The following is an 11,443-nucleotide window of genomic DNA, read 5'->3' as shown; positions in this document are numbered from 1 at the left end:
TGTTGTTTATTTATTTTATTTGCTTTAGTAACACTACTTTCTGGTTTATTTAAAATATTTTTCCAAATTTATTGATATAAATGTTGTATAACATTGTGTCAATTCAAGAACTACAACATAATAATTATTGCAAAATGATTGCCACAATAAAATTAGTTAATACATCCAACACCTCGCAGAATCAAATTTAAAAAAAAGAAAAATTTGTGGTGAGAACTTTTAAGATCTACTCTCTTAGCAAATTGCACAACTAGAAAAAAAATGAATAAATTCTTAGAAACATACAATCTTCCAAAACTGAATCATAAAAATAATCTAGATAAAACAATAATAAATAAGGGAGATTAAATAAGTAATCAAAAACTTCCAACGACAACAAAAGCCTAGCACTAGATGGTTTCACTTGTGAATTCTACCAAACATTTAAAGAATTAAAACCAATTCTCCTCATGATTTGCCAAAAATTTAAAGAGGAGAGAACACAACCAAATTTATTTTACAAGAACACTATAACCTTGACACCAAAGCCAGATAAGAATATCACGAGAAAAGAAAGTTTTAGGTCAATATCCCTGAAAAATACAGCTTCTGGTTTGATCAATCAATATTATTATTTGTGTGTTGGTATTATTTAGGGGTAGGTATTAGATATGAAGCCATATCTTTAAGTTTCTGCTTTAATCTTTATTTGTTTTATTCCCTTCCCTTTTATATTTTTACAGTGACTTATCTTTGTTAATTGGTAATTTATTTTTAGAGTATATAGTTTGTAGTATTTTAATTTTTTGAAATAATATGATGTTTTATGATTGATTTTGTTCATATTCCTTTAATATTTGAAAAATAGACTTTTTTTATGGGTATATTTTATAGTTAAATACAAAGTACTATGTATTCGCCAAATTTACTCTTTATTCTATTTAAATCTTCCATCTCCTTATTCATGTTCTGCCATGTGAAATTATAGAAAACATGTGTGCTATATTTGGAGTGTTGCTTATTTCTTTTATTTCTAACAATGCTTTTTCTTTAAATATTTTGGTCCTATAATTTTTAGTGCATAAGTCATCAAGATTATTTGATCTTCTACATGTATTTTAATTTTTTTGATACAAATTTTTCACAGGGATGGAACCTATTGTATTTTTCTTGATTCTATTATATTTGAACTTGCCCAAAATTAAAGTTAATAGCCCTCTAAAATTTTTATTTGTTTAGTATTGCTATTTTTGGTGAGCAGAATTCTAAGATATCGCCCAACGTTTCTGCCCCTGGTATACACATCCTGAATAAAGGTCCCCTGACCTGAGTGTTGGAGGAACTTGTGAATATGATGAGACAGTCGCTCCCTTTATTAGATTGTATTATAAGAGCAAGAGTGGTATATTACTTCATAAAATACTCTAGTACACCGAAGAGAGAGTCTCCTGCTTGCCTTGAAGAAATAAGCTGCTAACCTATAAAAAGGTCATGCGGTTAGGACTTTAGGGTAAACTTTAGGAGCTGAGAGTAATCCCCAGCTGACAACAAGAAAATGGGGATATCAGCCTTATAATGATGCAAAATTGAATTCTGTAAGCAATTTTAATGAGCTTGGAAGAGGACTACGAGCTCTAGATTAGAATGTAGACAGTAAACACATAGATTTCAGCCTTTTGAGACCCTAGGCAGAGAACACAATTACACTGTTCTTGGACTTTTGACCCACAGAAATTGTGAAACAAATGGATGTTGCTTTGAATTTTTACTAATTTGTTATGCAGTAATAGAAAATAAATATATTATTCACATTCTGGGTTATTCTGACTTGGTAGGGGCTTTGATTTTTAAAAATCCTATATTTCATCAAAAGACATGGAAAAAACTTATATGCATTTAACTAACTGGAAAAAGCTAATCTGAAAAGGCTATGTAACTTTATGATTTCAACTATATTATACTCTGGAAAAAGCAAAACAAGGAGACAGTAAAAAGATCAGTGATTGCCAGGTGTTAGTGGGAAGAGAAGGGTGAATAGATGGAGCATAGAGGATTTTTAGGGCAGTGAAATTATTCTGTATGTTATTATAATGGTAGTTACATGTCATTATACAAGTGCTAAAACCCATAAAATATACAACAAGAGAGAGCCCTGATGTTAACTATGGACTTTGGTTAATAATGATTTGTCAATATAGGTTTATCAATTGTATCAGATGTACCACTCGGATGAAAGATGTTGATAGTGTGGGGGAAGCTGTGCATGTGAAAAAACAGGGAGCATATGAGAACTCTGAACTTGTTGCTCAAGTTTTCTGTAACCTTAAAACTACTTTAAAAATTAAGTTTCTTTAAAAAAAATCTATGTTATGTTTCTCATTTACTGTATTAGTTGATATAACATCTTATATTAGATGTGATAATTTAACTCATAATTATTGCCATTATATATTTGGTAATATTGTGTTATAATTTATGTTCTCTGTTTTACACTTTCCAATTGTTTTCTTTTTCCTTTTTTTTTAATTTTGCTGAATCGAATGTTTTTGGCTTCTTTTTAGATTTTTAGGAATTTTTATTATATTTCCATTCTATTAGCAGTTGACTTTATTTCCAATTTACACATTTACATTAAAACCACATGTTTTTCCATATTTTGTATCATTTTAACAGAGTGTAGAAAGTGACAAAAGATAAATATATGAATAAAATTCTCAGTTCTTCTATATTTCAAAAATCTTGCAGACAGCCATATATAAAGTTACACGTCATTTTATGTAATGCACTTTACACAAATTTTTATATTTTCTTTAATCTCTGTATAGGGGAGGTTCTAGGATGTCATGAAAATTATGTTTCTGCAGTTGTAGAGGAAAGCAATCCCTGAGTTGAGGAATGATTGCAGAAATATGAAAACTATAATATTCATAATCAACTAAGGCTCTTTCATTATTTGGCATTACAATATGGTAGTAAACATAAACATGGCCATATTTATTGAATTAAAAATAGACTTTCAATAAAAGCCTCTTAAAAATAAATATAACCCATGAATTTAAATAGTTGGAAGATGGTATAAGGTATTAATAATTTGAGATAGAGATTGGAGCTGAAAGGAAATGTGAATTATTGTAACATTTCATGTACATTAGTAGGAAACACACTCAAATTATGAACTAGAGAAAAAGAAAAGGCAATATATTCTAAAACAAAGATAAATAAATGATCTCACTTGGCAGCGTTCTTTAGTAGGTAGGCATAAATTAACTATCATTATAATTGTGAATGGTGCCTAATTCTAAAAACTAAAGTGTAAATTATACCACTTAAGAATGGTTTTTTATGACTCTTATTCTTAGAACTGAATGTGCAATATAACTTTAAAGTTTTTATTAACAGAACTTACATAAAAATATTTTGAAATACTCTTAATAATTGTATATGGAATAAAAACTTGGAAATAATAAGAACTAAATAATGCTACATTAAAAATGTCCATGCCTATATATACATATGAATATATTTCTTTGTAGACAAATTCAAACCACTTCTCTATTAGATAGCTGAATTTATATATTGTTTTAAAATGCCAAATATTTTTCTAAGCATTTATTGTATTGGTAATAATTACAGTAACCTACAAAGTAGGTACTTTTATTATATGCATTTTACAGAAGGGAAAATGAAACATAGAATAAATATCTTGTCTTAGCTCACACATTTGCAGACCAATCCAAAGTTCCAGACTAAGCTTAATCACTGCACCTTACACTGCCTCCCACTGTATCTGCTTGATGTGGATTATTACTAAATTTGGAGTTGAAGGAAGCCAAGGTTCTAACCATTTCACTAAGATAGAATAAAAGTGGAAAAGATATTAGAGGTTATTTCAAAATGACATGTTGATCAAAAATGCATGTGGATTAGACTACTAAATAGTTCCAAAGTACCCTAAATATGTTATTTCCATTAGTTCAGCCTTTCAACTATAGTGAAGCAGTAGGATGTGAGCCCCCTCGTTTTTCTATTACCAAATCTCATGTCAGCCTGCATCTATGTATCCAACTACTCTGCCTTCCATGTTGTTAGAATGAAATAAATGTTCCTATTCCTATCCAATGGCAAACTCTTCTTATATCTTCCGTTTCATTCTCTTGTATATTTGAGTTCTACTCTTGTGTTTCTTTCTCATTCTATCCCTCTTCCTATTGGTCTCCCTCTTCTTTCTTTCCCTCTTTAATGGAATAGGAAAATTGAATTTGTCTCAGTTCAATTGATTAAGATAAGCATTTTTTGAAAGCTTTTCATATAAAAAACAGGAAATTAACGGAAAAAAGAAGACTAAAAGATTATGACATTATGCAAATATGCCTTAATTATTATCCATTCTAAAAATACATCTTATTTCCAGTAACTTTCCTTTACTCACTATTCCATTTGCCCTCTCTTCACAGCAAAATTTGTCAAAACGTTGTCTAAGGTGTTTGTCTTTATTTTCTTACTTGCCATTTACTCTTGAACTCACTCTAATCTCCATTACTTTTCTGAAACTGATCTGATCATAGTCAATATGACAGCTGATCCACTGCATTACTGATTGGGCCTATCAAAATGCGCCGAAGACCTCTTTGCTGATTTCATGTAACTATTCTTTTTCCTGTCTTACTTGGTCATTTACTCCTTTTCAGTTTTTTATTACACATTTCTTGTTCTCTCTCCAAACATTTAAGGCAAGAGTCCGGGAGGATTTTTTTGAGTTCATATCCCTCTCTATCTAGCCATTCTTAGGTAGATCTCATCCAGGGCAATGGCTTGAAATACAATTTTTAAGCTGTTAATCCTTAATAGTGCTCTCTAAATTTATATTTTCAGCTTTAGCTTTTCCCCTTTACTACTGGCTTTATAATCAACTACCCACTCAGCACTTCACTTAGAAAAAGTCTGTTAAAAAAAAAAAGTAACATGCTTAAAAATAAGATTTTTGTATAAAAACTCCTTTCCTACCATCTATTGCAATTAATGACTCTCCATCCATTCAATGGAGCTCCCCAAATGCCTAATTTTTCTATTTTCCACCCTATCCATAAGTAAAATCTATCAATTATGCCTTCAAAATACTTTAAATAATCTCTGACCCACCTTTGCCCACCTACAGTTTTTTCTCCACACAGATCTTATAAAACTAAATCAGATAGTATCATATCTTTGTTTAAAATAGTCAAATGTCTTCTTGATACTATTAAAATACTATCTAACTCCATTACCTCATAATTTTATATATTTGCAATTTAATGTAACTCTAATTCTAAAGAGAGGCAAGTTCTATGAAAACAAGATCTCTATTGTCTAGGTCACTACTGTTCATTTTTCTTTATAATATAGTACGTGGCATCTAGTACATAAGGACAGAATCTCTTTTATACTTTTTGGTTATGTCCCACAAGATTGGATAAAGCTGACAAAACTATCACTAGAGGAAATAATAATCTGTTACATGTTAAGCATTTATATGCCAGGTATTGTAAGAAGCTGCATTACATCCACTATCTAACTTTAAAAACAAGCGAATAAATAAACAAAAAATAAACAAAAAACCTATGTGTTAGACAGTTTACAGATTAAAGCATCAAGCATCAAGGCTTGGAATGTTTAAGGAAAAGGTCGAAATTAAGTGCTAAAGGTTGTAATTAAGTGCTAAAACTAAGCTTCACATATAGATTTGCTTGATTTCACACATGGATTTGTTGACACTACACAATATTACCTCTCATAACTTTCTATTTTAATTTTGGTCACATAATATTTTGTTTTATAATGCTTATTTCATTCTGCATTTTTTCTTAATTGTTTGCACATATTATCTGCCCCGTGGATTATGAACTCTCTTAGCCATGCCCATGTCCAGTTTATATTTTACTTTTCATATAGAAAGCATGTAATAAATTCTTACTTGGCTAACTTCAACTAAGATCTGAGTTCAAGTTTCCTATTCTCTTATCAGTAAGTTTTCCATAGTAATCATCAGTGATACAGGGTAGGTCTTTTACTCTCTGGAATTGTCATTTCCTGAATGACCCATACATGTTACATGCATGCATATGTTACATGCATGTACATATGTATATACATACATGTTGTACATTACATATATACGCGTATATTACATGCATATTATATTTAGAGTTTTCAAAACCTCATTTTAGTAACAGAAACTATTCTTTCAGGTGATTATTATGTGGAATCACAATACACAAAATTGATAAAAGCAAGTATGTATGATTATTTAATTCTTTAGCAGCCTCGGAAGAAGAATATAGGGCTAGACAAAACCATAAATTAAACTATGAAATGGGATTCAATCTTTATGTGCCATGGACTCCTTCACAACCTATGGACCTTTCTCAGAATAATATTTTTTAAAACATAAAACCAAATACATAAAAACAAAAGGAAATTAGTCATACTGAAATACAATTTCGCCTAGAGACCTCTTATGGGTCCATGTAACTCAGGTTAATAACTTTATTGGCTGGTATTTAAAGGTTCTAATAACAATTACATTCACAGAGTTTGGATATGTAATGTACATATAGGGAGTGAAAAATTGAATAATATTTATTTTATGAATGATTATTTTTTTACTAAAGAGTTTCTGTCCTTGACTTTGATAACCTAAAAAGAAGAAAAAAATTTTCATACCTATATCACCAAATGATGTAATAAGTATTAATAAGTAAATCAAATAATTAATCATGTCTCCAAGCATTTTAATATCTATGACAGATGTAGTATCTCAGTGTTAACTTGCTTAAGGCTGAGATTAAAATCTCTTACTCAGATGTTTTCAATAACAATCATATAAAATATTTTCAAAATTTTTAAATGCATTAAGCTAAATATACTGTAGAAAATACTATGTCAACCGATTGGAGACTTATAATATGATTGAGTTCATATAGTGTTTACATATATAGCAATTTTGCTAAATAATGAACAATAATTTACATGCTTTCAGATATGGCAGAAATTGATAGGATAGGTATATTAGATCTTTAATTAGATAATAAACCCATTAATGTTTCTTGTTAAAGTTTTAATTATCATTATTATTTCTCTCTTATGTTCTGTCCATTATGGCAGCCACTAGCCATATGTGGATATGGAACAATTGAAATGTGCTAATCTGTGATATTGTTTTACTTTTTTTCTTTTCTTTAAACAAATTAAATTTGAAAACTGATATTTAATTCCATTATTGGAAAACTTTTAGGTATGTTTGGAATATTGGGTATGTGAATTTACTTTTTCACCTGCAAACTGTATATAATCTAAATACAGATTATTTCTAATGAAAATTTAGTGTCAAATCAAGATGCAATTAAGTGTAAAATATACAGTGGGTTTCCAAAATTTAGTATAAATAATGTAAAAGATCTCATTAAGCGTGTTTCATATCATTATATGATCAAATGACAATATTTTGAACATACTGGATTGAATAAAAACTTTTTAGATTAATTTCACCTGTGTCTTTGTACTTTGTTAATGTGACTACTAGGAAATTTAAAATTACACATGTGACTTTCATTATGTTTCCATTGGACACTGCTGCTCTAATAGAATTTTGATCTTTTATTTTTATTTTTATTCATTACATTTTTATCATTATAATTCTTGGTAAATATGTAGAAATTAAAAAATAGTTGGAAATTATAGCTCTGGAGAATTTTATGGAATTTTTTTGTCAACCAGCAGAGCTAATACTTTCTAGGCGGGGGAAAGGAGTGGTTTTTTTCAAGTGTAGTATGAATTTCAGTGGAGGAATTCACTTTAGCATCAGTTACTTAGTATTTCCACAGTCATCTTGAGATTGAAGATAGAAAAATGCTTTAGGACTTAGTATCTAACGAATGACTGAGTGAGAGCAGCTCCATCAGAACTGTATAAAAAACAAGGACATCTATTAATTGGTTTTGTTTTTTTTCCCTTTTTCAGAACTCTTATACATTTCCCCCTCTTAAACTGGTAGAAGGAAATAAATGGAACCTCTCACTGAACTCTAATCTTCCTTAGTTGTTCATGCCCCAGAGAACACTGCACTGCTATTCAGAAGATAATAATTAAAGCCAAAGTGATGTTCTGTAAGCTTCCTTTTCTTAATTTAAGGTAAGATTAAGTTTTGGGCTTCTGTTTGTGTTAGATGTTTGGAATATAATGAATGTCTCTTTCAGGTTTTGAGAGGATGCTAGCATATATTTACATCTTGTTGAATTTGTAGTATTTACCAACCACCTAACCTTTGGTCTGTTATTAAAGTTTCAGAAAAAGGAGAGAAACAGTGTCATATACAATAAGCTGCAGGTTTATTGGATTAATTCTTATAGTTTGAGATTTTTTAACTAAAAAAAAAATCTGTAAGTGGAGTTTTGCTCACTATATTTTTAATGCTAAAGTGAGGGAAAATATACAGATATATTTATAAGTTGCTAAGTGAGCAGTTATGTGAAATTTATGCTGTGTAATGGATAATGGAAAGTAGCTCTGAACAAACTAAATGTCCATTTCATTTGATCAAAGCATGTTTTTACAAATCTAATAATTATGCAATGCTTTTTTTTTTTTTTAAGTTTTCCAAAGTATGGTAAACAAGCACTAGGTTTTCCTCATTTGCACAGTAATATGGACTTATGGGCTAAGGTTGATTTATGTACTGAAGTAATTTAAATTCCATACCTTCAAAGTCACAATGCATATGTTACATGCCTATAATTATGCTCCTCCGGGTGTGCAAGCCAAGAAGGTGGCAGAGTCAGACACAGGAAAAGAAAGGAGATTGATGATATGGTATTTTGCTAATACAATGCAAGGCACTAACAGATTATGAACCTCATTCTTGCCTTTCCTACTAGTACCTTCTAAATTTCATTTCGAACTGATGTCTTCACTGATCTCTCATTTACAGAGACATCATCATGAAAAAATATAAACAAAGTAATATTTTTAAAATTATACTTTAAAATTCTTCGGTTTAAGGAGAAGGTATCTCCCCACATCATTTTACAGACTTCATTTATTTGATTTGAGATACATATGCTTAAGTATTAAATTCTTTTTTTTTTTTTTTAAGTTATAATCATTTGAGGAAGAAAAAACTGGTTTATGAGAATCAAGACAACGCACTGGTGTCCTTTAAAAAGTCATGCCAAAGGAAGGCAGAATATTTTAGGAGCATAATACTCATTTTACAACTAGTTACAATTCTTACATACTGTTGTTTTAAAAAGAATGATATTGTGATCTTAGATTTCCCACAGGTTGCTAGGCATTTTCTTATTCCTAAATGTTGGATGACTTTTAAGCAGACTGAACATTTATACAGAATACAATTAGACCAGGTAAGCAAATTTCTATCAAATCATACATCCTAATTCCTTTATTACGATAGTGTCATGATGTTTAATGGCCATCTCCTTTGGTCAGTTCAACTTTAGATTCTATAGATTCTATCTTTCTCTAAGTTATTAATGAAATCTTACTTCATTTCAAAGTTTTAAATATATATTTCTGTCCTTTTTTCCCCCTGAAGAAATATGCTATCCCACTAAAGATAATGTCACAGTGTGCCTATTCAAAATGAGAAGAAATAAATATTGCTTTATAGTTTTGAAGGGAAGAGGGCTACCTTTTGATGCCGTGTGAAATGTCAGTTCGATTATTAGTTATATATTTAACCCTATTTAGTTATTCCATATCAGGTTTTCTACAGACCTACTTTGTATATTTGATTGGACGATAAAAAATGAGAACGTTACACACACACGTTAATTGACGTGTGATATATCTGAAATTGCATAACAAATTAAAAAATATGGAAACTTGTTACTCTTATTAAAAAAGCAAAAATTTTGGGCATAGATTGTTAATGTTGTTTGATTTGTTCGTTTTACCTGGAATCCTTTGGTTGGGGATATCTTGTGTGACTGTGGAGATTTCAAGCCTCTGTTCTTCACATTCTTAGAAATAGAATATTCTTGTCTAGCTACATTTTTTTTTTTTCAGGTAGCTTTTTCTTTAGCAGATGATCTTTTGACCAAGATTTTTAAAATATATACATATTTTAAAAAGTAGATAATGATTAGTGATTAATTTTAGAATGAAATGGTTAGATCTGGCCATTTATCAGGCATCGTAGTTATACTGTTCTTTAATGAAGTCTTTGTTTTAATGTAAGTGAATGTTTGTGTTTCTTTATGATCCTCTTTCTGTATTTGTACAGTGAAGTCAGTGAGAATCATAGAGATCAATAGGGTGGTGTTAATATGTGTGGTTTATTGCATACATTCAAGAGCTACAGATGGGGGCTGATTTTTGAGACTGAATTATTATACAAAGCTTCTAAGTTATATTGTTACATTTTGGGACCTTAAAATAAGAATACTATTGAACCAAGGAAGTATCGTAATGCCCAGTAATTATATTTTTGATATTAGTAGTGATAAAGTTAGAATTAAGAAATTTTTGTAAGTATTGAAGTTACTTTTTTTAGTGATTATTCAATATTATATCTTACAATGCAAATTATTCTCTAATACAATTAAAATTTGTTCATTAGTTAATTCATAGTTTTCTTGAAATTACCCAGGAATCTTTATTCATTAGAACATTTAAGTAAATAAAGTCATAAACTGTTTATTCATTTCTAAGAATTTCCTTAGGGGAGATTTGCTAAAAATTTCTTCCAAAGTTAAAAATAATATTGGCTAATGTAAATATAACAAGTCTTCCAGTCTGAAAGTTCTTTTTATTAAAAAAGGGTCATTTTAACCCTTTATTTTTATGTATTTTTAATAATGATTTGTTCTTCTGTATACTAATTATTAATTTTTCTACTGTTAATAATTATTCTATACACTAATGTTTATTATATGTACAATTAATTCTAGGTATTACAGATATAAAGGCAAAATACAATGCATTCTCTGAATGTGTTGAAAAGATAAAAATGCAAACACACTTACTGATCGAAACAATTGTGGCTTTAATAAAGATATTTTAGAGATTAGTAGGAGCATAGAAGGACTACTAAATTAGAAGGGAGAAATTCATTCAAGTTCTTATAATCTTGGATAGCTGCATTGCTCTTTTCAAAACTCTTTAATTTAGATGCTATGTTTATAAAAACAAAGAAACTAAAACATAAACAGCTGCCGAGAAGTGACTATTGCAATTTTACAGGAATTAAAGACAAATAACTACATACACTAGTTTGTGAAAAGTGATCAATTGTTTTTACGTCTTGTAGATAAAGGCTGCATCATGCATCTTGCAAAAAATTTCAAGGAGAGTTTTACGAACCACACTTTTCTGCTCAAAGAAAGGAGGCAATAGAAAAATAATATTCTATTTTAAAAATATTTTTAGAATTCATCAAAAATAAAATGGAAACCCAATATAGTAGAATCAA

Source organism: Pteropus medius, unplaced genomic scaffold (assembly GCF_902729225.1).
Source record: "Pteropus medius unplaced genomic scaffold, Ma_sr-lr_union100, whole genome shotgun sequence".
Classification (NCBI taxonomy): domain Eukaryota; kingdom Metazoa; phylum Chordata; class Mammalia; order Chiroptera; family Pteropodidae; genus Pteropus; species Pteropus medius.
Note: the sequence above shows the minus strand (reverse complement) of the source record.